At 43.3% G+C, this 26,627-nt stretch overlaps 1 long non-coding RNA gene across 2 annotated transcripts in view; it reads right to left on the bottom strand.

Annotated features, from left to right (window-relative positions):
* LOC122691466 overlaps window positions 1-26,627 on the bottom strand; it is a 71,588-nt gene that overhangs the window by 11,723 nt on the left and 33,238 nt on the right. The window contains exons 1-2 of one of the 2 annotated variants that reach the window (XR_006340411.1): window positions 25,555-25,958; window positions 9,582-9,657 (exon numbers count right to left, since the gene is read on the bottom strand). This is a non-coding gene — a long non-coding RNA (uncharacterized LOC122691466). Of the gene's footprint in view, window positions 1-9,581; window positions 9,658-25,554; window positions 25,959-26,627 lie in introns of those variants that run through there. The other variant, XR_006340410.1, reaches the window with a different exon arrangement.

Raw genomic sequence — 26,627 nt, forward strand, 5'->3', positions numbered from 1 at the left:
CATTGCCTTTCTTTGGGATTGGAATGAAAACTGACCTTTACCAGTCCTGTGGCCACTGCTGAGTTTTCCAAATTTGCTGGCATATTGAGTGCAGCACTTTAATAGCATCATCTTTAAAGATTTGAAATAGCTCAGATGGAATTCCATCACTTCCACTAGTTTTGTTCATAGTGATGATTCCTAAGGCCCACTTGACTTCACATTCCAGGATGTCTGGCTCTAGGTATGTAATCACACCATCATGGTTATCTGGGTCATTAAGATCTTTTTTTGTATAGTTCTTCTGTGTATTCTTGCCACTGCTTCTTAATATCTTCTGCTTTCTTATCTCTCCTTGCTATTCTTTGGAACTCTATATTCAGATGGATATCTCTTTCCTTTTCTCCTTTGCCTTTCACTTCTCTTCCTTTCTTAGCTATTTGTAAGACCTCCTCAGACAACCATTTTGCCTTTTTACATTTCTTCTTCTTGGGGATGGTTTTGATCACTGCCCCTTGTACAGTGTTGCAAACCTGCATCCATAGTTCTTCTGGCACTCTATCTATCAGATCTAATCATTTGAATCTGTTTGTCACTTCCACTGTATAATCATAAGGGATTTGATTTAGGTCATACCTTAATGGCCTAGTGGTTTCCCTACTTTCTTCAATTTAAGTCTGAATTTGGCAATAAGGAGTTCATGATCTAAGCCACAATCAGCTTCCAGTCCTGTTTTTGCTGACTGTATAGAGTTTCTCAATCTTTGGCTGCAAAGAATATAATCAATCTGATTTCAGTATTGACTGTCTGGTGATGTTCATGTGTAGAGTCATCTCTTTTCTTTGCTATGACCAGTGTTTTCTCTTGACAAAACTCTGTTAGCCTTTGTGCTGCTTTATTTTGTAGTGCAAGGCCAAATTTATCTGTTACTTCAGGTATCTCTTGACATCCTATTTTACATTCCATCCCCCCCCCACTTTCTTTTTGGTGTTAATTCTATAATGTCTTGTAGGTCTTCATAGAATCATTCAATTTCAGCTTCTTTGGCATTAGTGGTTGGATCATAGGCCTGGATTACTATGATATTGTATGGTTTGCCTTGGAAATGAACAGAGATCATTCTGTAATTTTTGAGATTGCAACCAAATTCTGCATTTAAGACTCTTGTTGACTATGAGGACAACTCCATTTCTTCTAGGGGATTTTTGTCCACAGTAGTAGATCCTCTGAATTAATTTCATCCATTCCAGTACATTTTAATTCACTGATTCCAAAATGTCAATGTTTACTCTTGCCATCTCCTGTTTGACCACTTCCAATTTATCTTGATTCATGGACCTAACATTCCAGGTTCCTATGCAATATTGTTCTTTATAGCATTGGACTTTATTGAAGGAATTTTTGAAGTTTTTAGGAGAAAAGAAAAATGATACATCAGAAACTTAGATCTACATGAAGTAAGGAAAAGCATCAGAAAGGAATAAGTGTAAGTAAAATTAAAATTGAAGAAAGTGAGGAAAACCACTAAACCATTCAGGTATGATCTAAATCAACTCCCTTATACAGTGGAAGTGAGAAATAGATTTAAGGGATCAGATCTGATAGACAGAGTGCCTGATGATCTATGGATGGAGGTTCATGACATTGTACAGGAGACAGGGATCAAGACCATCCCAAGAAAAAGAAATGCAAAAAAGCAAAATGGCTGTCTGAGGAGACCTTACAAATAGCTGTGAAAAGAAGAGAAGTGAAAAGCAAAGGACAAAAGGAAAGATATAACAATTTGAATGCAGAGTTCCAAAGAATAGCAAGAAAAGATACGAAAGCCTTCTTCAGTGATCAATGCAAAGAAATAGAGGAAAACAATAGAATGGGGAAAACTAGAGATCTCTTCAAGAAAATTAGAGATACCAAGGGAACATTTCATGCAAAGATGGGCTCAAAAAAGAACGGAAATGGTTTGGACCTGACAGAAGCAGAAGCTATTAAGAAGAGGAGGCAAGAATACACAGAAGAACTATACAAAAGGATCTTCACAACCCAGATAATCATGATGATGTGATCACTCACCTAGAGCCAGACATCCTGGAATGTGAAGTCAAGTGGGCCTTAGGAAGCATCACTACAAACAAAGCTAGAGGAGGTGATGGAATTCCAGTTGAGCTATTTCAAATCTTAAAATATGATGCTGTGAAAGTGCTGCACTCAGTAGGCCAGCAAATTTGGAAAACTCAGCAGTGGCCACAGGACTGGTAAAGGTCAGTTTTCATTCCAATACCAAAGAAAGGCAATGCCAAAGAATGCTCCAACTACCACATAATTGAACTCATCTCACACACTAATAAAGTAATGCTCAAAATTCTGCAAGCCAGGCTTCAGCAATACGTGAACCGTGAACTTCCAGATGTCCAAGCTGGTGTTAGAAAAGGCAGAGGAACCAGAGATCAAATTGCCAACATCCTCTGGATCATCAAAAAAGCAAGAGAGTTCCAGAAAAACATCTATTTCTTCTTTATTGACTATGCCAAAGACTTTGACTGTGTGGATAACAATAAACTGTGGAAAATTCTGAAAGAGATGGGAATACCAGACCACCTGACCTGCCTCTTGAGAAACCTGTATGCAGATCAGGAAGTAACAGTTAGAACTGGACATGGAACAACAGATGTGTTCCAAATAGGAAAAGGAGTATGTCAAGGCTGTATATTGTCACCCTGCTTATTTAACTTACATGCAGAGTACATCATGAGAAACGCTGGGCTGGAAGAAGCACAAGCTGGAATCAAGATTGCTGGGAGAAACATCAATAACCTCAGATATGCAGATGACACCGCCCTTATGGCAGATAATGAAGAGGAACTAAAAAGCCTCTTGATGAAAGTGGAAGAGGAGAGTGAAAAAGTTGGCTTAAATCTCAACATTCAGGAAACTAAGATCATGGCATCTGGTCCCATCACTTCATGGCAAATAGATGGGGAAGCAGTGGAAACAATGGCTGACTTTATTTTTTGGGGCTCCAAAATCACTGCAGATGGTGATTGCAGCCATGAAATTAAAAGACACTTACTCCTTGGAAGGAAAGTTATGACCAACCTAGACAGCATATTAAAAAGCAGAGACATTACTTTGCCAACAAAGGTCCATCTAGTCAAGGCTATGGTTTTTCCAGTAGTCATGCATGGATGTGAGAGTTGGACTGTGAAGAAAGCTGAGCTCTGAAGAATTGATGCTTTTGAAGTGTGGTGTTGGAGAAGACTGTTGAGAGTCCCTTGGACTGCAAGGAGATCCAACCAGTCCATCCTAAAGGAGATAAGTTCTGGGTGTTCATTGGAAGGACTGATGCTGAAGCTGAAACTCCAGTACTTTGGCCACCTCATGTGAAGAGTTGACTCATTTGAAAAGACCCTGATGCTGGGAAAGATTGAGGGCGGGAGGAGAAGGGGACAACAGAGGATGAGATGGTTGGATGGCATCACTGACTCAATGGACATGGGTTTGGGTGGACTCCTGGAGTTGGTGATGGACAGTGAGGCCTGTTGTGCTCCAGTTCATGGGGTCACAAAGAGTCGGACACGACTGAGCGACTGAACTGAACTGAAACATACTCTTACCATGTGATCCAGCAATCATGTTAGTTGATATTTACTCAAAGAGTGAAAATGTATCCACACAAAAATCGGCACATAAATGTTTATGTGCTTCATTTATAATAGCCTACATTTGGAAGCAACCCAGATACGCTTCTGTGAGTGAATGGGAAAACGGTGGTACATCCAGATGGTTGAATATTATTTAGTGCTATAAAATAATGAGCCACCAAGCCATGAAAAGACACAGAGGAATCTTAAGTTCATATCAGTAAGTAAAAGAAACCAATTTAAAAAGGCAGCATACTGTATGTTTCCAACTATATGACATTCTGGAAATGGCAAAACTGCAGACAGCTAAAGTTTGCCAGGGGTTCATGGTAAAGGAGGGATAAATAGAGCAGAGAAGATTTGGGGCAGTAAGTCTATTCTGTAAGAGATTTTAATGGTAGACATATGGCATAATGTATTTTTCCAAACCCATAGAATACAACACCAAGAGTGAAATTTAATGTAAACTATGGACTTCGGGCAATAAGTTTCATTAATGGTAAAAAATGTACCTCTCTGGTGCAAGTTGATGGTAAAGGGAGGCTGTGTGTATGTGGGGGTCAGAAGGTATACAAGAAATGTCTATGCCATATGCTCAGTTTTGCTGTGAAGCCAAAAGTGCATGGTCTAAAAGCCATAATGAAACACCACTACAGGTCCATTAGAAAGACAAAAATTAAATAGCTATTCAAGAGAATGTGGAGAATCAGACCCAAGTGTATAAAATAGTACAACTACTTACACAACTATTTAGCCATTTCTTAAAATCTACATTGAAAGTGAAAGTTTTAGTTGCTCAGTCATGTCTGACTCTTTGTGACCCCATGACCTGTAGCCTGCCAGGCTCCTCTGTCCATGGAATTCTCCAGGTAAGAATGCTGGAGTGGGTAGCCATTCCCTTCTCCATGGGATTTTTCTGACCCAGGGATCGAACTCAGGTCTCCTGCATTACAGGTGCATTATTTACCATCTGAGCCACCAAGAAAGCCTAAAATCTACACTGTGACCAAGCAAATCTATTCCTATGTATTTATCCAAAACAAGCAAAACTATGTATTCACAAAAGGCCTTTCACAAGAGTGTTCATAGCAGCTTTATTCACAATAACAACAAAGTTGAAAAATCTAAATGTCTGTTAACAGATGGCTAAATTGTAATGTATTTATACAGTGGAATTTGCTTCAGCAATTACAAGGAATAAATTACTTATACATATAAACTGAACCTCAAAAATATGCTGAGCAAAGGAAGCTATACACAAAAAAATACGCTCGCTGTATGATTTTGTTTATATGAAGTCAGGCTATATGCACAATGGAGGAGGTAATGATTGAGAAGATATGTATAGACACATTCTGGGATGATGTAAATATTCCTTCCTGAAGCACATATGTCAAAACTGAATAGTACATTTGATGAGCATATGAATTATACCTCAATCTCAAAAAAGGCATGTTCTCTGGTATTTACTCTTTCCCACTACCAACGATTGACCTCTGAGACAAGCTACTTAGTCCCTTCATAAGGAATAAGAAAGGGAACTTCAGTGTTTGGAATCTAGACAGACACAGGCTCTTGGGCACTCTTCTTAAGAATACTGAGCCCCTGACACTGCTCAAAACCAAGAATGAGGGAAGGGGGCCTGTGTTTCCCCTGAACTCAGCTTGCCCAGGACCCACAGAGGGGCAGCAAAGGCCAGAGAAGAAAGCCTGGGCGTCACAGGGTGATGGTGTCTTCATGAAGGGGGACTGCAGGCAGTTTTTCCATAATATTCTGCTATTGCAGACAGCGAAACACGCTATTCTAGTCTCACTCTGAGTCTCCAAGTTCTTCAGAATGATTGAAATTCTGCTTTCAAAATCAATGGGGAAAGTGTCATCCCTGATGACTTAACATGATGGTGTAGAAAGTATATGGAGTCATCGTCATCTCTTTGTGAGGGAAGCTGTGTGCACCATAGAAGCAGCTGGAGGCCTCAGTGGCAGCTATTCACCTCCTAAAACTCACCCAAGTAACATGCTGCTTGCCAGCCTGCCACATGTTCAAGCCAGATGTGGCAGACTGATAGGGTTCTCCTGAAATTATTTGGCCCACTGAGTTGCCAACTGGAAAACTAAAGGTTTTACATAAAATTCTGGATTCACAACTTCTCTAGAAAAATTAGAGCCACAATGAAATATAGAAATAATATGAGTGACACTGTGCCTGAATCCTCTTATGGCAAACCCCACGGGCACCGAGTGGGGGCTGATCTCTGGTATAGGTGATCTCTGCTCACCCACAGTATTTCCCTGGCCCACTTGCTCCCTTTAGAGTTGTTGAACTCCTCGCTTAGGGTTTCCTTAAAATTGTAGCTATTTGACCTTCTTCATTTCCAAGAGCCTGGGAGAAAATTTCCCATTGACAATACAGCAACTTTTTATATAGAATTGCAAAAAATAGCCACAGAACCAATTATTGCCTAAATAATTGTGAATAACATTGCGAGAAACACGATGTTTCTGACTAAGTGGACTGTACCCTTAAATCTCCTGCCCCTCCCTGACCTGTAAGATAAGAAAATGAGTTTAACCATCTTTATTGGCTTATTCCTCTAGGATTATCTAACTGTCTTGGCACAGACCACCTTCAGCAGACAGAAATCTCTTATACCTGTTTTTCAACCAATTCAATAAGAAGAGTGCATGTTCCTGAAACCTTCCTTTATGACCAAGCTGGCATGTAAATGATGAAGCAGAGCAGCCAGCACTTAAGAATATTGAGCTCCCAACCTTACTCAAAACTCAGAGTGAAGGGAGGGGCCTGTATTCTACCTGAGCATCTACTGCTTCTCCTGGTGCTCTTCAGCCTGCCTGGGCCCCACCAGGGCAGCAGCAGTGACCCCCAACAACAAGGGTAGGTTTAAATATTAAAACCCTATTAAACCTCATTATGAAATTTCCACAGCCTTATTCATTCACATTCATGTTGCAGGGGAAATAGAAAAGACTTAACAAATATGTTAAACCTCTTGATGAAAATATCAGGGAAATATTTGTGGGTGAACCAGGGCAGTCTCAGAAGGCTGATCTTTCCTTGAAATATCTTAATATAAATTTGGCCTACGAAGCAATCTGCACACTTTGAGATGGTCCCATTTGTTGCTAAATTTCAGTTCATATCAATATAAAATCAAATATATTACTTTAAATATATAACCTTATGGAAGCTTTTTGGGGCTTCCCTGCTGGCCCAGATGGTAAAGAACCTGTCTACCATGAGGAAGACCTGGGTTCAATCCCTGGGTTGGGAAGATCTCCTGGAGAAGGGAATGGCAACCCACTCCAGTATTCTTGCCTGGAGAATTCCATGGATAGAGGAGCCTGGTGAACTACAGTCCATGGAGTCGCAAAGAGTCAGACACGACTGAGCGACTAACATAACAACACACACACAGAAGCAAAGTATACAACTGACATTTAATTAACAGATTTATGTGCCAGCCACTTTATAAATGCATACTATGTTCTTTAAACTTTATAAGGCCCCATTTTACATATGAGGAAAATGGGCACAGAAGGGTGAAGCAACCTGTTGAAGATCACTTGGCTAAGCTGGTAAAATCTCAGCAGCGCTGGCTTTCTAACTCAGAAAGCCCAGCTCCAAAACTTATGCTTTGTAAAGCTTTGTGATATTATATTCTCCTTCCTGTCACATTGTACTAAAATTAAGAGGTTCCTTGAACCTTATTAAATCAAGAGATAACCTTTCTGTCCACATGCAGAGGATGGCAGCATTCACATGCTCCCCTTCTATGACTCAAGGCATTCACATGCCTCCATGTCCTTGATATGAGCCTGAAACAATTATAAGCTAAGAAACTATTTGTCCAGAATACTGTGATCCCTTCATCACATGCCTTCAGGACTCATGTATCATGGTTTCCATAAACTTCCTGGACACCTAAGGACTTACATGCACAAAACACTTTTTTCCCTGTGTTTTGGAGAGCTCTTGATAAAATAACAATGATGCTAATAAGACAAATGCTGAGTACCTACTGTGCATGGAGTGCTCTGCTGCATCCTTCTTACATGTCATTTCTGTTGGTCACCCTCCCAGTCAAGTTGTCCCTGCTTGACCTCAGGTGCAAATGAGAAAATCACAGTCAGGAACCCATGGGCATGATAGAGCCCTGGTCCTGGGGCAGAACACCAGAGGAATGGCTAAAGTTCCCTTCATTCTCTAGAATTCTCTTCATTCTCTCTAGAATTCCCTTCATTCTCCTCATTCTCTAGAATAAAACTAATCACACTGTTTTGTGCATTTGAAACAGCTGTGACACCTGAGAGCATCAGTCCACTTGCAGCATAGACAGTCCCGTCTGCTCACAATGCCCTCCTCTTCCAGAACCTCAGCTCTCCCCTGCCTGTTAAACTTCTTAGTCTCCAAGGATCAGCTCCAACTCCCTCCCCTCAGTGGTATACTACAACTTCCTTTAACAGGTGAGGGTTTCCTCTCTGGGCTCCACTGCTCCTCAGAGGTAGTGTCCCACCCAGCAAGAACTACATACTGTCCAGCATCTTTTGGTGGTTTTATCTTGCTTAGAGCTGGGAACTTGTTCTGTGTGAGCTCATGCCTGCCTCAGACATCAGCAAGTCATACTGAGGAGCCTGTCATCAGTCTCTCTCCTGGCAGCAGCCAACCTTGACCCTCCTCCAGCTCTCTTCCTATGGATGGAACTATTCTCTTGCTCCAGAGACTGCAAGAACCTTCCCTGCCCTAACCCTTACCTGGATTTGCAATGGGCTTTCGGGCGTGCACCTCCACTTCTGCCCTCATTTCTGTTCCTCTCATTCAGGCCTTGTTTCCTCCCACCAGGCTGTGGAAATGGATTTTTGACCACTTTTCCATTCCTGCACCCTCTTAGAGATCCTGGTCTCAGCACAGCTCAGACCTAGCTCTGCACCTTTGCTCAGAGACTGTCGGTGGTTTTTCAGTGGTGTTAACAAAGTACAATCTGGTGATCTGGGCATCTGAGGATGAGGCAAGACTTCAGCTCTGGTGTCTTATCAGCCTGTCTCCCCCTGGTTCCAGGGAACATTCTCTAAACCAGGAACTGTTTCTTTCTTTTTTTTTTTAATGTGCACCAAGGGGCCATTTCTTAACATGCCCATACTCCCCATCTCCCAGCTCTTGCTCACACAGAGCTCTACCTGTCTATTGGTTTCTTCAGAACAAGGCTCCCTTTAGTTACTCAGCCCCTCCTTGCCCGTGTTCAGCTGAGGCGTCCCCACCTGAATCAGGGTCCTCACCAGCTCTGCAGACCACAGGCAGCAGTTACACCTCTGAAGTCCATGCCAGCCTCTACCTCACAATGGCAGGTGTTGGGAAAAAGGGATATGACTGATTTTCATTCAAGGAGGGTGAAGGGTTAGGAAGACACAATCACAGGAGGCAAGCTCAGTAGGCCAGCCAGAACCCAGAACACAAACTTAGAGGTGAGTGGGGAAAATTCAGGTTAACTTTCTGCCAAGACTCCATGGGACCTACTGCTCATGGGATAGGTACTTGAGTCATATTTTACATATATCATGTTTTTTTCCAGAAATAAATTCAGTCTACAGTTTGAGTTTCTACAAAGTGTTTCTTAGATAGATTTCCATGTCAATCTATATTGACCCATAATAGAGTAATATTATCTATATTGAGTTACTATATTTTATTACTATTACTATATATTACTTATATATATTGAGTTATCTATACTGAGTTACTAAAGGGAGCATCATGGGTCAATAATATTTTCAGGCATTACGAAGAGGAAGCAGTATGAGTAGGGAGGGCTTCCCCTCCAGTTTTTCTCCTCCCAAACCCCAATACACACCACACATACACACACACAAATACACACACAGAAACAGAGTGTATGCCCTTACTCATTGCCAGAGCTTATGGAAGGGCGCCTACCCCAAAGGCACCTACCTCACAATTGTCGCTCCATACCAGGCTCATGTTTCTCTAGAGTGGGATTGTGAGCAGAGTCAGGTCCATCCCTTTCCTGGAGAAATGGGTGTGAGAAATCAGCAATTAAGTAACGTGAACAGCTGCTCTGTTGGACACGCAAGTCAATGCCTCTGTCTGATATACAGAAATCACATGACCACATGCTCGTACACATGCACCTGCCCGTGCTTGCCATGGACTGCCTCCTGCCATATCAATGCTTGTAGAAGCTGCATAATGAAAGTTTAGCACCTTCAAGGATATAAGCACATTGTGACAGGCACACACACCATGTATTTTCAATGCAGTTGTGTATTTGTGCACTGCACAGGTGCACACTCTCGACCATCTATTAGACCAGCATCAAAGAGCATGTGGATCCTGCCACAGACAAACTCAGTGAGCATAAAAGTTAGGCTTTTGCACATCTGCTGAGAGGATGGGGCCCTGTCAAAACTTAGAAGGTCATAGACGTTAAATAAACATGTTTTGACCTTAGATGAGAGAACAAATTCGTTTCTCTCTAAGCCTCAGTTTCCTCACCTTTTATGTGTGTGTGTTAGTCGCTCAGTCATGTCCAACTCTTTGTGACCCTATGGACTATAGCCCACCAGGCTCCTCTCTCTGTGGACTTCACCAGGCAAGAATATTGGAGAGGGTTTCCATTTCCTTCTCCAAGGGATTTTCCTGACCCAAGGATCGAACCCAGGTCTCCTGCATTGCAGGAAGGTTCTTTACCATCTGAATCACTAGAGAAGCCCCAAGAGTCTTCACATTACTATGTAGGGTACTATTTACAATGATCATGCATGTATGCTAAGTCACTTCAGTCGTGTCTGACTCTTTGTGACCCTATGGACTGTAGCCCACCAGGCTCCTTTCTCCATGGGATTCTCCAGGCAAGAATACCAGAATGGGTTGCCATGCCCTCCTCCAGGGGATCTTTCTGACCCAGGGATCAAACTTATGTCTCTTACGTCTCCTGAATTGGCAAACAGGTTTTTTTTTTACCACTAGTGCCACCTGGGAAGTCCCCACCTTTTATAGATGGAGCTAACAAAGGCTGTTTCATAACTTCTTGTGGAGATTAAATGATACAATCAGTATGAAACATGTAGCTGGGCTTCCTTGCTACATGGCTCAATGGTAAAGAATCTGCCTGCCAATGCAGAAGACATGGGTTTGATCCCTGGTCCGGGAAGATCTCACATGCCATAGAGCAACTAAGCTGACGATGCGCCACAACTATTGAGCTTGTGCTCCAGACACAGGGAGCCACAACTCCTGCAGCCTGTAAGAGGAGCCTGCACACCTCAACTACAGAGTAGCCCTCACTTGCCAAAACTAGAGAAAACCCCCACAGTAATGAAGACCCAGAAGAACCAAAAATAAATAAATAAATAAAATTTTTTAAATGTTTCATAGTGTTATTTAAATACTATTAATTGAACTAACAGAGAACCATAATAGAGATAAAATATCTGATAGAAGCAGTCAGTATACACCAGAATAGATGGACAGAGCATATCACCTTGGAGAAAGACATCATTGCTGAGTTTCATCTCAATACATGCTCCCATGGGCATTACAAGGTGGAAAAAGCAATGCTGCAACTCACACAGGGGCTCATAAAACTTCTTCCTGAAAGTGACAGGTGTCATTTTGACTCATTTTGCTGGCCAAAGTCTATCCCATTCTCCAGGTTTCAAACCTGGTTGGGAGGTCTAGAAGAACCCATCAAAGGCTCAGTGTTCAGGGCAACAGGACGCTGAAGTTAGTTAGTTAGCAGGAGAGGAGGCATGAATGAGGGGGCTGTTTTCAGTACACAGATCGCTAATGCTGAAAGCTCCACAACCAATGGCTGTGTTTAAAGACCCACTAAGCTGGAAAGGGAAAGATATATCCAACTGAATGAAGAGTTCAAAGGAATAGCAAGAAGAGATAAGAAAGCCTTCTTAAGTGAACAATGCAAAGAAATATAGGAAAGCCATAGAATGAGAAAGGCTAAAGATCTCTTCAAGGAAATTAGAGATTTCAAGGAAATATTTCATGAAAAGATGGGCACAATAAGGACAGAAATGGTAAGAACCTAACAGAAATAGAAGAGATTAAGAAGAGGTGGCAAGAATATACAGAAGAACTGTATAAAAAAGGTCTTAATGACCCAGATAACCACGAAGATGTGGTCACTCACCTAGAGCCAGACATCCTGGAGCGTGAAGTCAAGTGAACCTTAGAAAGCATTGTTAAACAAAGCTAGTGGAGGTGATGGAATTCCAGTTGAGCTATTTAAAATCTTAAAAGATGATTCTATTAAAGTGTGACACTTCAATATGCCAGCAAATTTGGAAAACTCAGCAGTGGCCACAGGACTGGAAAAGGTCAGTTTTCATTCCAATCCCAAAGGGCAATGCCAAAGAGTGCTCAAACTACTGTACAATTGTGTTCATTTTACATGCCAGCAAGGTAATTCTCAAAATCCTTCAAGCTAGGCTTCACAAGTATGTGAAACAAGAACTTCCAGATGTACAAACTGGGCTTCAAAAAGGCAGAGGAGCCAGAGATTAAATTACAACATGTGTTGGATCATACAAAAAGCAAGGAAATTCCAGAAAAACATCTATATCTGCTGCATTGACTATGCTAAAACCTTTGACTGTGTGGATCACAGCAAACTGTGGGAAATTCTTAAAGATATGGGAATAACAGACCACGTAATCTGTCTCCTGAGAAACCTGTATGTTGGTCAGGAAGCAACAGTTAGAATCGAACATACAACAGACTGGCTTAAAACTGGGAAAGGAGTACATCAAGGCTGTGTATTGTCACCCTGCTTATTTAACTTATAGCCAGAGTACATCATGTGAAATGCTGGGCTGGATGACTCACAAGCTGGAATCAAGATTGCCAGGAGAAATATCAGTAACCTCAAATATGCAGATGATACCACTCTAATGGCAAAAAGCAACAAGGAACTAAACAGTCCCTTGATGATAGAGAAAGAAGAGAGTGAAAAAGTTGGCTTAAAACTCAATGTTCAGAAAACTAAGATCTTGGCATCTAGTCCCATTACTTCATGGCAAATAGATGGGGGGAAAGTGGAAACAGTGACAGATTTATTTTCTTGGGCTCCAAAATCACTGCAGACAGTGACTGCAGCCATGAAATTAAAAGACGCTTGCTCTTTAAAAGTAAAGCTATGACAAACCTAGACAGTGTATTAAAAAGCAGAGACATCTCTTTGCCAAAAAGGTATGCCTAGTCAAAGCTGTGATTTTTCCAGTAGTCATGTAAGAATGTGAGAGGTGGACCATCAAGGGCTGAGCACCAAAGAATTGATGCTTTCGAACTGTAGTGCTGTAGAAAACTCTTGAGAGTCCCTTGGACAGCAAAGTCAAACTACTCAATTCTAAAGGAAATCGGTATTCATTGGAAGGACTGATGCTGAAGCTGAAGCTCCAATTCTTTGGCAACCTGATGTGAAGAGTCAACTCATTGGAAAAGACCCTGACGCTGGGAAAGACTGAGGGCAAGAGGAGAAAAGAGACGACAAAAGATGAGATGGTTGGATGGCATCGCCGACTCAATGAACATGAGTTTGAGCAAGCTCTGGGAGATGGTGAGGGACAGGAAAGCTGGAGTGCTGTAGTCCATGGGGTTGCAAGGAGTCAGACCTGACTTAGTGACTGGACAAAAACAACCAAGCTAGTAATTAAGTAGGATGGTAAAATATGGCATCCTTTGTTTCATGTTTTATTTTCTAAGCACTCTTGTTGTTGCTTTTTAATGACTGTTAAAGTACTTCTTTTACTCTTCCCAGGGGCCTCTCTTTATTCTTTGGTTTTCAAATTATTTCTTTAAGCACTATCATCCTGTTAGTGTTCTCTTCCATCATTACTTAGACTACTTCAGCCAGATCCTCACTTGCCTTGGGAGTTGAATGGGATTTGAACAGTTTTCCCACAACCCTTTCATTAACTTCAACAAGTTTTCCTCCAGTTCTAAGATCTGAAATTTTAATCTGAATAATTTACATTTTTTTTAAAACCAGAGGTTTATAGCAGCCCATAAAAGGCAGGAAGCTTAGTAGAGAAAATCAATGACACAACAGACAGAATGGAGACAGACCAGTGCTAAATTAAGAAAGATGCTCAGTGATGACTAATTTTATAAGGGCCACAGTATCACCATATTATGGCTTTTCAAGTTATCAAATAATAGTGAATCCTTTACCCTATGTAGAATATGTTGACTTTTAGCTAAATTATTTTTCCAAGTACTATCCTTGAAGCTGATAATGCTATCATACCAGTGAGATTTATGAAGTACTCATAAAATGTTTGGCACACTTTAAGTGTTCAAACTTGTCATAGTCTTCATGCGTTGTTTGCTTGAAGTTGGGAATGTGAAGTTGGTCTGCAGGAAGCCTGGTAAGAGATTATTGCTGCTATAGTGACCCAGCACCAGTCCCCAAATTAAACCTGCTCATATCCAAGCCTCCTTCCTGTTTCCAGGTTAAAAGAAACAGGCCCAGTCCTCTGCTCACCTAAGGTTCCTAGGAGGGTTCTGGCTGAGGAGCTTGCTATCTCATCCGTTTATCTAACGTACACACCATCAAATGCAAGTGACATTCTGCAGCATAAGGATGTGCCCACACCACATGCCTCATGTTTGTTCTTTAGCTACTAATTAAGTATGCACAGCTACAGATGTGTTGCGGGAAGATATCTTCCAAGTCCTGACAAAGAACCAAAATTATTCATATAATTTATCATCCCAGCCATCTTGAATGCTAACGAGAACACTCCTTGATTAGAATTGTCAAGAAGCATTTGCACCCATGTCCTGCCAGGGAGCATTTCCTCTGCCAGATGCTGCCTTTCATACTAACCACAAAGACACTCAGGCTTTCTTCCTTTACAATCTCCCCAGCCCATGGAAGCAAAATGCAACAAAACAAGTATTTCTCTTCTCCCTCTGTTCACTGATTAGGAGCTTTGCAAAGGGCTTTCAAGTTTTCTGTGGGGCTTTTTGGAGGGATGGGTTCAGTGGGAAAGGATGTTGTCAACTTGTATTTTAAAGCCTTTTAGAGAAGAGTAACACAGACCTGCAGGACCATCCTTCCAGCATCAGAGCCCAGGGATAGGTACTCAGATAGAAGGGTCTTCTCTGCTCAGAAGGAAACATAGGCGTGTGGAAACCATTGGCCATTTGAGTCAGGTGCTTCCCTGGTGGCTCAGTTGGTAAACAATCTGCCTGCAATGTGGGAGACCTGGGTTCCATCCCTGGGATGGGGAGATCCCCTGGAGGAGGGCCTGGCAGCCCACTCCAGTGTCCTTGCCTGAGAATCCCCATGGACAGAGGAACCCGGGGGTCTGCAATCCATGGGGTCGCAAAGAGTCAGACACAATGGAGTGACTTTCACTTCACTTCACTCCACTAGGAAGTGTTTCTGCTTTAGAAAGCTGGCTCACTTGCAACTTGGAATTCAACTCATATGTTGAGACATTTCTCAGATCTCATTATTGAGTGGTGGGTTTGCAGTGGGGGTGGGTGTTAGGAGATCAAAGAGTCTGTGTTCTGTCATTGGGATAGAAAAGAAGAGGCAATGCATTGGAATATTCTGAAAGGAAGAGCTATTATCTCCTCCTTCGGAAGAGCCTTCAATTTCCCAGCCCTTCTCCCATCCTCAGGAATATCCTCACTGCATGAAGAAAGAAGAAAGAGAATTCTTCTACTTTATTATCTTGTGGGCTCCTCAAACCAGCTATAAATCTACCACCAACACTAACTTTTAATCCATAAAGATAAGTAGAGTTTTAATGCAGCATTTTGTCACCATATTCAATTTTCATAAATTAGCCCTCAAGTTAGCTGCATTGATTGGAAAATGCATTAAGCACAAATCCATCTATTATCTCTGGTCTGAAGGCTTGGTCAGATCCTCACTTAGAGTTGCAGGTCAGAGAGATCTGATGTTGACATCTACTGCAGCCAGCACTGGTGGGCCCCAGCCCCCAGCTCCCGAGGCAAGCTGGACCATCAAGTGGCCAAGCTGGGGAAACGTCACCTTTCAAAATATACCAGGACCTCTGAAAGAAACTAAAACTGACTGCTCACAGGAAGCAACTGACTCCCTGTTTTTCTGTATCATTATAATTGGTCAACTTTATTCACATTTTTACTTACTAGGAGATAAAACTTTAGAGGGAAAAATGGGTGGGACTTGCCTTCACACCAACTTCAACAGAACTTTGCTTTCAAACCTTTCATACTCACACCAACTCATCCATCCACCCAGCTCTCTCGGGGGTATCTTCATTGCAGAGATGTGGAGGCTGGGGCTGGAAGGTCAAGCCAAGATGCGAAAGTCTTTCAGGTTATTATCTTTCCCACTTACACACCTGGAGACCATGGCATTATAGCCTAACAGCCTCCTTAAAGAGCAAAGACATCACTCTGCCAACAAACTTCTGTTATAGTCAAAGCTATGGTTTTTCCAGTTTTCCACATTTACAGATGTGAGAGTTGAACCATAAAGAAAGCTGAGTGACAAAGAATTGATGCTTTCAACTTGTGATGTTGGAGAAGACTCTTGAGAATCCCTTGGACAGAATGGAGATCAAACCAGTCAATCCTAAAGGAAATCAACCCTGAATGTTCATTGGAAGGACTGATTCTGAAGTTGCTCCAATACTTTGGCCACCTGATATAAAGAGCTGACTCATTGGAAAAGACCCTGATGATGGGAGACACTGAAGGCAAAAGAAGAAGGAGGGGCCAGAGGACAAGATGGTTAGATAGTATCACTGACTCAATGGACATGAAAATGAGCAAACTCTGGGAGACGGTGGAGGTCAGAAGAGCCTGGTAGACTACAGTCCATGAGGTTGCAAAGAGTTGGACACAAGTTAGCGAATGAACAACAACAGCAAGTTGTTTTCATAGCTTTTAACATATTGAATGTGTATTGAATACAACTACCTTCTAAATTGGAGGAAGAGCTTGCTTTATGTTGTACTGCTTGGAACTTTGTCAAGAATTGTTCAACAATTCAGAAAAGTCTGTTGAGAACCTTGCACATGATATTTGGATGACCAATTTAAAATACCCATGTCTGTTTGCATTTGTAGCTGGAAAAATCATGATGATTTCACATATAGATGCAAGCATCTGACATCATTATTTTGGCTCCTGGTGTAATTGTCCCCCCCAAATTTACATATGTACATATTGGTACAGCCATCTTTTATTATAAACTGCTTTGTTTTATTTCTCATTTATACTACAGCTAGAAAATTAGATTGATTTCTTGAAATCCAAAGGTAGGTATAGTATATTATACCTACTATTATATTATATATATATAATATAATGTATATTATAATATATACTGTATATTATATATACACTATATTATATGTATATTACATATTATATATGTATATTACAGTATATTATAGGAATATATAGATATAGGTACAATATATCTAAGAAATTCATTTCAAGATAGTAAAGAGAACATCAGCCAATATTTGTCATAAAAGCAGGCACTAGTTTTGAGAACTGCTGCCTGAAAAAGAGTACTTGCACACGTACCCCAGAAGACATGTACAAATGGATTCTTGGCAGCATGACTTTCAAAAGCAAAAAAGAGAGAAAAAGGAAAACTGAGAACAACCCATATCTCCATTAACAACAAACTGGATAAATGCATGCTTAAATGTATGTTTTGGAATACTCTAAGAGTGGAAATAAATGAACTACAGCCATATTCATCAGTGTGGGTGAATTTTTTAAAAATATGGAACAAAATCAACAAATTACAAAATACATATGCAGTAGGAACATTCTCATTAAAAAATGGGCATAACTAAACTATTCAGGAATGTATATAATGTGATAAAACTATAAAGAAAAGTAAGGCATAGTAAACACAAACTTCAGGGTAATTTTACCTTGGGATGGAGCAGGGGAAAGAACGCAGCTGGTGAGGGACACAGAGGGTGATGTTCTATTTCTTAAACTGGATGGTGGCTCCTCACCTTATTACTTTAAACACATTACATATACTTTAAGATAGATTGCATTTCACAATTTAAAACTTTAAAAGATCAGATTCTCCTACCTAATTAGACAGTCCCTTTAGTTGCAGACTTCTTTTACAGTTCGTCTTAGCTTACACCGAGGATTGGCAGGAAGACAAAACTATCAGGTCTCCTCTGGGTTCAGAACACACTCCCTGTAGGTGCTAAGTCAGCACTTATCTTGGGACATCTGGCCATGGGATGGTGACGTTTGTTGGGATGTGGTTCAGCATCCCTGCAACCTCCCAGAGACCATGTCCAGGGCCAAGACTCCAAAGGAGCCAGCATGGGAGGAATCTCAGCACTCAGAGGAAGGAAGGGTTTGCCAACGGCCAAGAAAATGCAGTTATCTCTCAAAGAGGGCTTGACAGAACTGTCTGGCCCTGAATGATTGATTCTCTACTGCTGGTGGGTCACTGTCTGCCTCCTAAGTGGTCTCTGCTAGAGTGCCCATGGCAGCCACTCAAAATTAGTGCCCAGGCTGCTAGAGGATTTTTATAGTAGGACCTGGAAGTTTCCCCAGTCCCAAAGACTGAGGGACTGAGGCAAGGTTTGGCAAAGCAAGTGTCATTTCATTTGAAGAATTTCGCCTCAGTGAGAAAAGGAAGAAGCTACACACTCAGGATGGAAGAGAAGCACCCTTAGGAGGCCAGCACCACGCTGAGTTCTAGACCCCACAGGACAATGAGGCAGTTCTCTCAATAAAGAATTCAGGCTCCACCTGCTCTCAGAGGCCAGCTCGATGGGGCAGATGCCTTTTTCCATACTCCTCTACCTGGCATCAGGTCCGGTAGATTGAAGGTACATGATATTGAAGGAATTTAATTGAGAAAGAAAAAGCAAGTGAACAAGAAATGTAGAAGATACATGTAACACATGACAAATTGGTAGCTTAGACCCTCAGGGCAGAGTCAAGAGCTCACACTGGGTTAGAGAGATCCCCAAAGCTTCCTTGGTAGAGGTGTGACTTAAAATACCCACAGATATTAGACAGATGCAGAGGAAAGGGATTGAGGGATGGGCTAGCCCAGCATGTGGAAATGGGGACACCAAGGCTGTGAGGCGGGTAAGCATGACAGCTATTAGGACCAAGGAAGCAGGCCACCTTGGCTTCGGCCAGTGGAGCAGGAGCAACTAAACATCAACTGTCCGTGCCGTGAACCTCGAAGGTCACACTGCAGGCAACAGAGAGGTGTACCAGGTGTTGGCCTGCCTGGGCCCCACTCAGATTTCAAGCTGCATCTCAAAAGCGGCTCTCCTGAGTTTCTACACTTTTTTGCCTGCAGACTTTCCCCAAATTTGTGATGCTCCCTCAGCTGCTCCCAGGGAAACCCAGAGTCCGCAAAGTTCCCAACCCCAGCAGGCAGGGATCTGCAGGCCCCTTCCTTGGCAGAGGCCGTGTCCCAAGCACAGGACACATGTGCTCTCAGGGGCACTTCCACAAGGTTGAGCCCCGTTGTGCAGTGTTCATGGCGCCCAGAATTCACTCTGGGTTGGACGTTCTTTCTTCCCTGTCCCACTGGCCTGCTACCTTGCTTCTGCTTCCCAGCTCCACCTCCCAAGGCCTTGTCTCTGGCTATGCTTTCAGGAAAACTCACACTTTTAGGGGGACACATCCAAAGAAAGGAGGATCCATTAGACTTGAGCCAGTAATGATGAATCTGGCTGCATGTGAAAGCCAAGGTCTCCACAGTGCTGTGTGGTGAATAAAATGGGCAAGAGACACAGAAAGACAGACAGAGAAACAGAGACTCACACAGAGAGATGGAGACAGTTGACAGGCAGGAAAAAGGAGAGAGAGACAGAGACAGAGACAAAGAGTGATAGACAGAAACTTAGAGAGGTGGAAAGGCAGAGAGCCCTCAGTGCAAGCTGAAGCTCCCTGGAGCACTGGGCAGAGGCCCGGCCTTCCCCGAGAGGAGGGGGGGTGGGCAGGGCAGCGCAGCAACAGGGGCCGACTCTGCCTGCGTGAGTCTCACGCCCCCGGGGGTCTCTCAATTCTGCCTCTGCCTGTTCCCCTGCCTCCCATTCATCTTTGTTCTTCAGTAGCAGGCAGCAGGGATTTCTCAGTTTGCAACATGCTGGAGCTGCTTGGCCATACTGACACAGCAAGGAGATGAGCAGCCTTCTGTCCCCAGCGTCTAAGGTGACACTTTCAGAGCCATGTAAATTATTCACCCAAGAAAAATGTTAATGTTAATTTAGAAAGAGCTAGCCTAGGACACAGCAGCAGGTATGAGTGGCCCAGCACAGGTCCTGGCACAGGGTCAGCCCACTACGAACCTTTACGAAATCTACATGAAGTCACAAAGAGCGACGGCCGTGATCCTTCCTGTCTCTCTCTGCCCCTGACTCCATACCCTGGCGCTGCACCAACTTGGTTTCCTCTTCTGTAAACTGAGGATGGTCCAGAAAGTTGCTGGGGGCATTTAGTGAGGTGAGGCACCTAACGCACCCAGCCCAGGGCCTGGCACACAGATGTGCCTCATGGACGGTGTCTATCAGAGCAGCCCTGGAATCAGCCACACCACTGCAGGCCTTTTCTGCTTTGCTCAGCTCTCAACACTTGACACCACTTTACTCAGCTCAATCTCTGCTTCAGCGAAACTCTTTCTGACCCTAAATAGTTCTGGTCTCTCCTCTGAGCCCCCCACACTGCTACTGACAGTCTACTGACACTTTGTCGCATGCGATGACAACTTTGTAAATGTGACTTGGTCTCTAGGGCCTTCTCTGACCAACATGGCCCAGTGTAATGCTCTTTTCCTGCCCCAGTGTGTTTTCCTTAGTCTTTGTTACAATTTACAGGGGTGCACTTTCCCACCTTTCACGTTAGATTGTGACAGGAGGGACAGGAGGGCAGCAACCACTTTTGGGTCCTGAGTCCCCAGAAACAGACCTGAGACAAAGAGGCTAAGAACAGGTCTTTTGTGTGAAAGGTGATGCCTAGAAACCCAAGGAGGAGTGGGGACACCAGGCAAGTTACACTCATGGCCCAGGCTCTGCCTGCTCAAAAAGAGGCTGGGAGAACATGTCTTCAAGTTGTCCCACTCAGTGGGTGAGGAAGCCTGGTTTAACCAGCTCTACCTCCATCAGGGAAGGCCTCTTAGAGGAGGGGGTGGATCTGAAATCCTACAGAGCAAGGAGAAGAGGGAGGGGAAAGGAGACTAGGCCAGAGGAGCAGCACAGTGAAAGCTCAAGGCAGGAATAGTAGAGCCCATGTAGGTGCAGTAAGAGGCCTGGGGGTTGCATGGACATGCTGGTGGCAGAGCCAGGAGGGAGGCAGCCAGGTCTGTGGAAGCCTCAGCCCACCACTGGGTGCTTGGGACCCACACTGTAATTGCTTGCAAGGTGCTGAAGAACTTCAGCCAGCAGGCGATGTAATCAGACGCATGTTTTAAGAAGTTAACCTCTCCAGCATCTTTGTGGAGGGAAAGTAGGAGGGCATGGCAGGAGGGGGAGAGCAGGGACCAGCCAGGAGGAGCGAAGTGCATCCCGTGGACAAGCGGCTCATCCTAACAGCAGTAGCAGCATCGGGGATGAGCAGAGGAGGCAGATGTGGACATTCAGGGGCACTCATGGCAGAAAACAGGTGGGCACTTATCTGGTGTGGAGAAGGGTAGGATGAGGAAGGATAGTCCCAGCAGAGGGAACAGCCCAGCAAGCATACGAAGTGGGACAGCCTGGAGGTGAGTGAGCCCTGTGGCTCCCCCCTCCCTGAAGGTGACTGTGATGAAATACTGAAATTAGAGAGTTTAGAAACCTCGATAGCAATTTGACAAAGTAAGAGAGTATGACTGTTCAATCTAATAATAAAAAATTGGGTGCTTGTATTTCATACGGCTTTTTTTTTTAATCTCATTTTTCTCATCACTCAATTTTGCAAAAGTATTTTGCAAAAGTATTGGTCTGCAACTGATGGGAAATAAGAACCTAGTCTTTCGCTGACGCCGAGTTGGGAAGCTTGGCCATGCGGTCTCTCCACCAGCTTCTGTTGCCAAAACCAAACTCTTCTTAGTCCCAGAGTTAGTTCCCATTCATTTTTTTTTTTCTCTTTATGTCAGGAAAGCCCATCACCCCATGTCCTCACCACTCTAATCCCCAGAATCTCTATTGCCCCACATTAGCTCAGATATTCTGAGAGAGGTTTCCCTGGCTTGGCTGAAGGCCAGTACTGTTTATTCTCTGAAACAACAGTGATGTGGATGGTAGTACATGGTCCTGAGCCCAAACCAGCACAGAGGGACTATGCAGTGATGGCATTTTGTGACTGCCCACCTCCATCGCACACTGTCAGCAGCCAAGCTCACTAGAGGGCATTAATGCAGATCAGCTGCTAATGGACTTTCCCCGCTGGCTGTTTTATCTCCAGCACTTTTTTTTTTTTAACTCATTTGGGACTTTGAATTGTTCATATGCATTTTGTTTGTGAGTGCAGACATAAATAAATCCTTTAGTGCTGGTTCCATGCAGCTTCTCAAAGATTCAGAAACTGACTTCCTGCTCCTTCATTTGCTTTGCTGAAAGCTGAGCAATTCTACAATTTACCAAGATGTGGCTGAGGGGCTCTGGGCTGTAACCACTCCCAAAGGGGCACTCTCAACGGGGGCTTTCCAAAAGGCAGCAACAAAAGTTTGGGTTTTTTTTTTTTCTGCTTTTCTGGAAGAGTTTCAGAGTGCATACCCCACCCCACATCACCACCCAAAGAGCACATGAGCCCAGTGGCCATTTGCAAAGGACCATTTGCTAAATCAAATCCCTTATGATTATACAGTGGAAGTGACAAATAGTACCAAGGGATTAGATCTGATGGACAGAGGTTTGTAACACTGTACAGGAGGCAGTGACCAAAAGAATCCCAAAGAAAAAGAAATGCAAGAAGGCAAAATGGTTGTCTGAGGCGGCTTTACAAATAGCTGAGGAAAGAAGAGAAGTGAAAGGCAAAGGAGAAATGGAAAGCTATACCCAACAGAATGCAGAGTTCCAAAGAATAGCTAGGTGAGATAAGAGAGCCTTCTTAAGTGACTAATGCAAAGAAATAGAGGAAAACAATAGAATGGAAAAGGCTAGAGATCTCTTCAAGAAAATTGAAGATACCAAGGGAACATTTCATGCAAAGATGGGCTCAATAAAGGACAGAAATGGTGAGGACCTAACAGAAGAGAAGAGATTAAGGAGCGGTGGCAAGAATAAACATAAGAACTATACAGAAAATGTCTTAATGACCCAGATAACCACAATGGTGTTTTCACTCACCTACAGCCAGACATCTTGGAGTGTGAAGTCAAGGGGGCCTTAGGAAGCATTACTACCAACAAAGATAGTGGAGGTGATGGAATTTCAGTTGAGCTATTTCAAATCCTCAAAGGTGATGCTGTTTAAGTGTTGCACTCAACATGCCAGCAAATTTGGAAAACTCAGCAGTGGCCACAGGACCGGAAAAGATCAGCTTTCATTCTAATCCCAAAGGACAATGCCAAAGAATGTTCAAACTACCGTACAATTGCACTCATTTTACATGCTAGCATGGTAATGCTCAGAATCCTTCAAGCCAGGCTTCAACAATATGTGAACTGAGAACTTCCAGATGTTCAAGCTGGATGTAGAAAAGGCAGAGGAACCAGAGATCAAATTGCCAACATTCATTGGATCATAGAGAAAGCAAGGGAAAATTCCAGAGAAACATCTGCCCCATTGACTACACTAAAGCCTTTAACTGTGTGGATCACAACAAACTGTGGAAAATTCTTAAAGAGAAGGGAATATCAGAGCACCTTACCTGCCTCCTAAGAAACATGTATGCAGGTCAAGAAGCAACAGTTAGAACCTGGACATGGAACAATGGACTGGTTCAAAATTGGGAAAGCAGTACTTTAAAGCTATATGTTATCACCCTGCTTATTTAACTTATATGCAGCAGAGTGCATCATACAAAATGCTGGGCTAGATGAATCACAAGCTGGAATCAAGATTGCCAGAAGCAATATGAACAGCCTCAGAGGACACAGATGATACCACTCTAATGGCAGAAAGTGAAGAGGAACTAAAGAGCCTTTTGATGGAAGTGAAAGAGGAGAGTAAAAAAGCTGGTTTAAAACTCAACATTCAAAACACTAAGGTCATAGCATCTGGTCCCATCACTTCATGGCAAATAGATGGGGAAAAAAGTAGAAACAGTGACAGATTTTATTTTCCTGGGCTCCAAAATCACTGCAGATGGTGACTGAAATTAAAAGGCACTTGCTCCTTGATAGAAAAGCTATGACAAACCTAGACGGTGTATTAAAAAGCAGAAACATCACTTTGCCAACAAAGCTGTGTATAATCGCAGCTGTGGTTTTTCCAGTAGCCATGTATGGATGTGGGAGTTGGACCAGGAAGAAGGCTGAGCACCAAAGAATTGATGCTTTTGAACTGTGGTGCTGGAGAAGACTTTTGAGAGTCCCTGAAGAGTCCTTTGGACAGCAAAGAGATCAAACCAGTCAATCCTAAAAGAAATCAACCCTGAATATTCATTGGAAGGATGCTGAAGCTGAATACTTTGGCCATCTGTTGTGAAAAGCTGACTCATAGGAAAATACCCTGATGCTGGGAAAGATTGAAGGCAGAAAGAGAAGGGGATGACAGAGGATGAGATGGTTGGATGGCATCTCCAACCAATGGATATGAGTTTGAGCAAACTCTAGGAGATGATGAAGGACGGGGAAGCCTGACATGCTGCAGTCCATGGAATTTCAAAGGAAGAGTTAGACACAACTTAGCAACTGAACAACAACAACAATTTACTGAGCACTTCAGGACCACACACTGTAGCTGCCACTGTGGTCTAGTCTCAAAGATAAAACAGTAAAGTGCAATATATAACCAAGGGTCAAATATCACTGCCCCACAAGTCAAATATAGTTGGCAGATGTGTTTGTTCTACATACACATTTTTTAAAATGTGCAAAATGTACATAAAAGTACAGATTTCCAAAGTACCATGGCAGCAATTGAATGAAAACAAACATTGTCTGGGGTTGAGGAGCTTGGGTGTCTTGCTGCAGGCATTCATATTTGTGAGGGGAACAGGGGAGGGATAGAGGTGTAGGCATTTAAAAAGAGGAAACTTCCCTGATTCTTATTCTAAGTTGGAAAGCAAAGGTGAAAATGCTGTCAGCATCAGGACAGGGAAACCTGAATGAGTGGTTTAGAAAAGATTAGAGACTGGAGTTAGGCTAATAGAACCAGATTTCCTGAAGAGATGGGCTTTGCAGAAGTATCCAAAGAAACAGCACACACCAGAGTGCAGCCTTGCATGTCTGTCCCCAGTCCCATCAGCCCTTGCTCTGACAGAGCTGGGCAGGCAGGCAGGGGCTGTGACTCTGTTTTGGTCTCAGCTTCCCACACAGTCATCCACCAAGTGTGCATTTAGTATGTGAGAGTCAACAGGCCCTCTCCTGGGGTTTCCCTTGTGGTTCAGCTGGTAAAGAATCCGCCTGCAATGCAGGAGACCTGGGTTTGATCACTGGGTTGGGAGGATCCCCTGGAGAAGGAAATGCTTCAGCTGGAGAAGGAAAAGGCTATCCACTCCAGTATTCTTGCCTGGAGAATTCTATGAACTATATAGTCCATGGGGTCACAAGGAGTTGGACACGACCGAGTAACAGCACTCTCTGACAGAGAGTGAGAGATACAAAGGCCTTTCCCTCAGAGAACTCATGAACTAGCAGGAGGAACAGGCAAGTTAAAGCTTCGGGGGCTAGGAGAGCACATGGTGAAGCTTCAAACCCCAGGGGCAGAGCGCTCACATGGAGACTATGAGAGAATTACCAGCCACCTACTTTGTGACAGACAAGCTCTAAAATGACCAACGTGATACCCACCTCTTGTTGTTCATATCTTTGTGCCATCCCCTCTGCTCGGGCTAGATGGGACCTGTGAGTTGCTTCTCACCCAAAGCCTACAGCAAAGGTAAAGACGACGGGATGTCACTTTTGAAATTAGGTTACAGAGATTTATTTTTCTTGCCGGTAGACTCTATTTCCTTCTTGGCTTGCATGCTTGATGAAATGAGTTGCCATATTGAAGCATTCTATTCCATGAGAGAATGAGGGCACCCCCTGACCAGCAGCCATTTAGCTCTGAAACCTTTAGTCCAACAGCCCTCAAGAAACTAAATTCTTCCAAAGACCTTCCCCAGTCAAACCTTCAAATGAGACTCCAACTGACACCTTGGCTGCAGCTTTGTTAGAGACCCTGCAGCAGATGTTCCGGACAAGGTTTGCTTGTCTCCTGACCTACAGAACCTGGGAGATAATAAATGTGTATAGTTTTAAGCTTCCAGATTTGTGGTGATACATTATGCAGCACTAGGGCTTTCCAAGTGACTCAACGGTGGGGAATCATTTTGATCCCTAGGTCAGGAAATTTTCCTGGAGGAGGAAATGGCAAACCACTCCAGTATTCTTGCCTGGAAACTTCCATAGACAGAGAAGCCTGTTGGGCTGCAGCCCTTGTGGTCACGAAGAGTCATGCATGGCTGAGCATGCATGCACACACGCACTAGATAACTTATTAGTTATCTGCATTTATGTCCCCTGCTTTGGGGACAGCAGGTCATTTATAAACACATTCACCAAGCCACAATTCAGGCCATAGCCTGAATACATGTGTTGTTGAGTCCCTGGCTGTTGGCTGAACGGTGCTCAGAAGGTAATAGAGACAAGAGAAATTGCAAGTGGCTGAGCTCTTCTCCCTTGCCTAAAGTCACAGCTGTCTTCCTACCAGTGTCTGATACCTCCTTACACGAGCAGTTGCCTGTATCTCTCAAGCCTGGAGAGAGGCCAGGGATTCCGGCCCCACTTCTGACCTTGGCCAGATGCCCAGCACTGAGTGGGCCCAAGTGTATTCTAAATTCCTTCAAATACCTAAGCACTATTTGTTCAGGACTTGAGCC

The sequence above is a fragment of the Cervus elaphus genome, chromosome 4 (genome assembly GCF_910594005.1).
Source record: "Cervus elaphus chromosome 4, mCerEla1.1, whole genome shotgun sequence".
Lineage (NCBI taxonomy): Eukaryota > Metazoa > Chordata > Mammalia > Artiodactyla > Cervidae > Cervus > Cervus elaphus.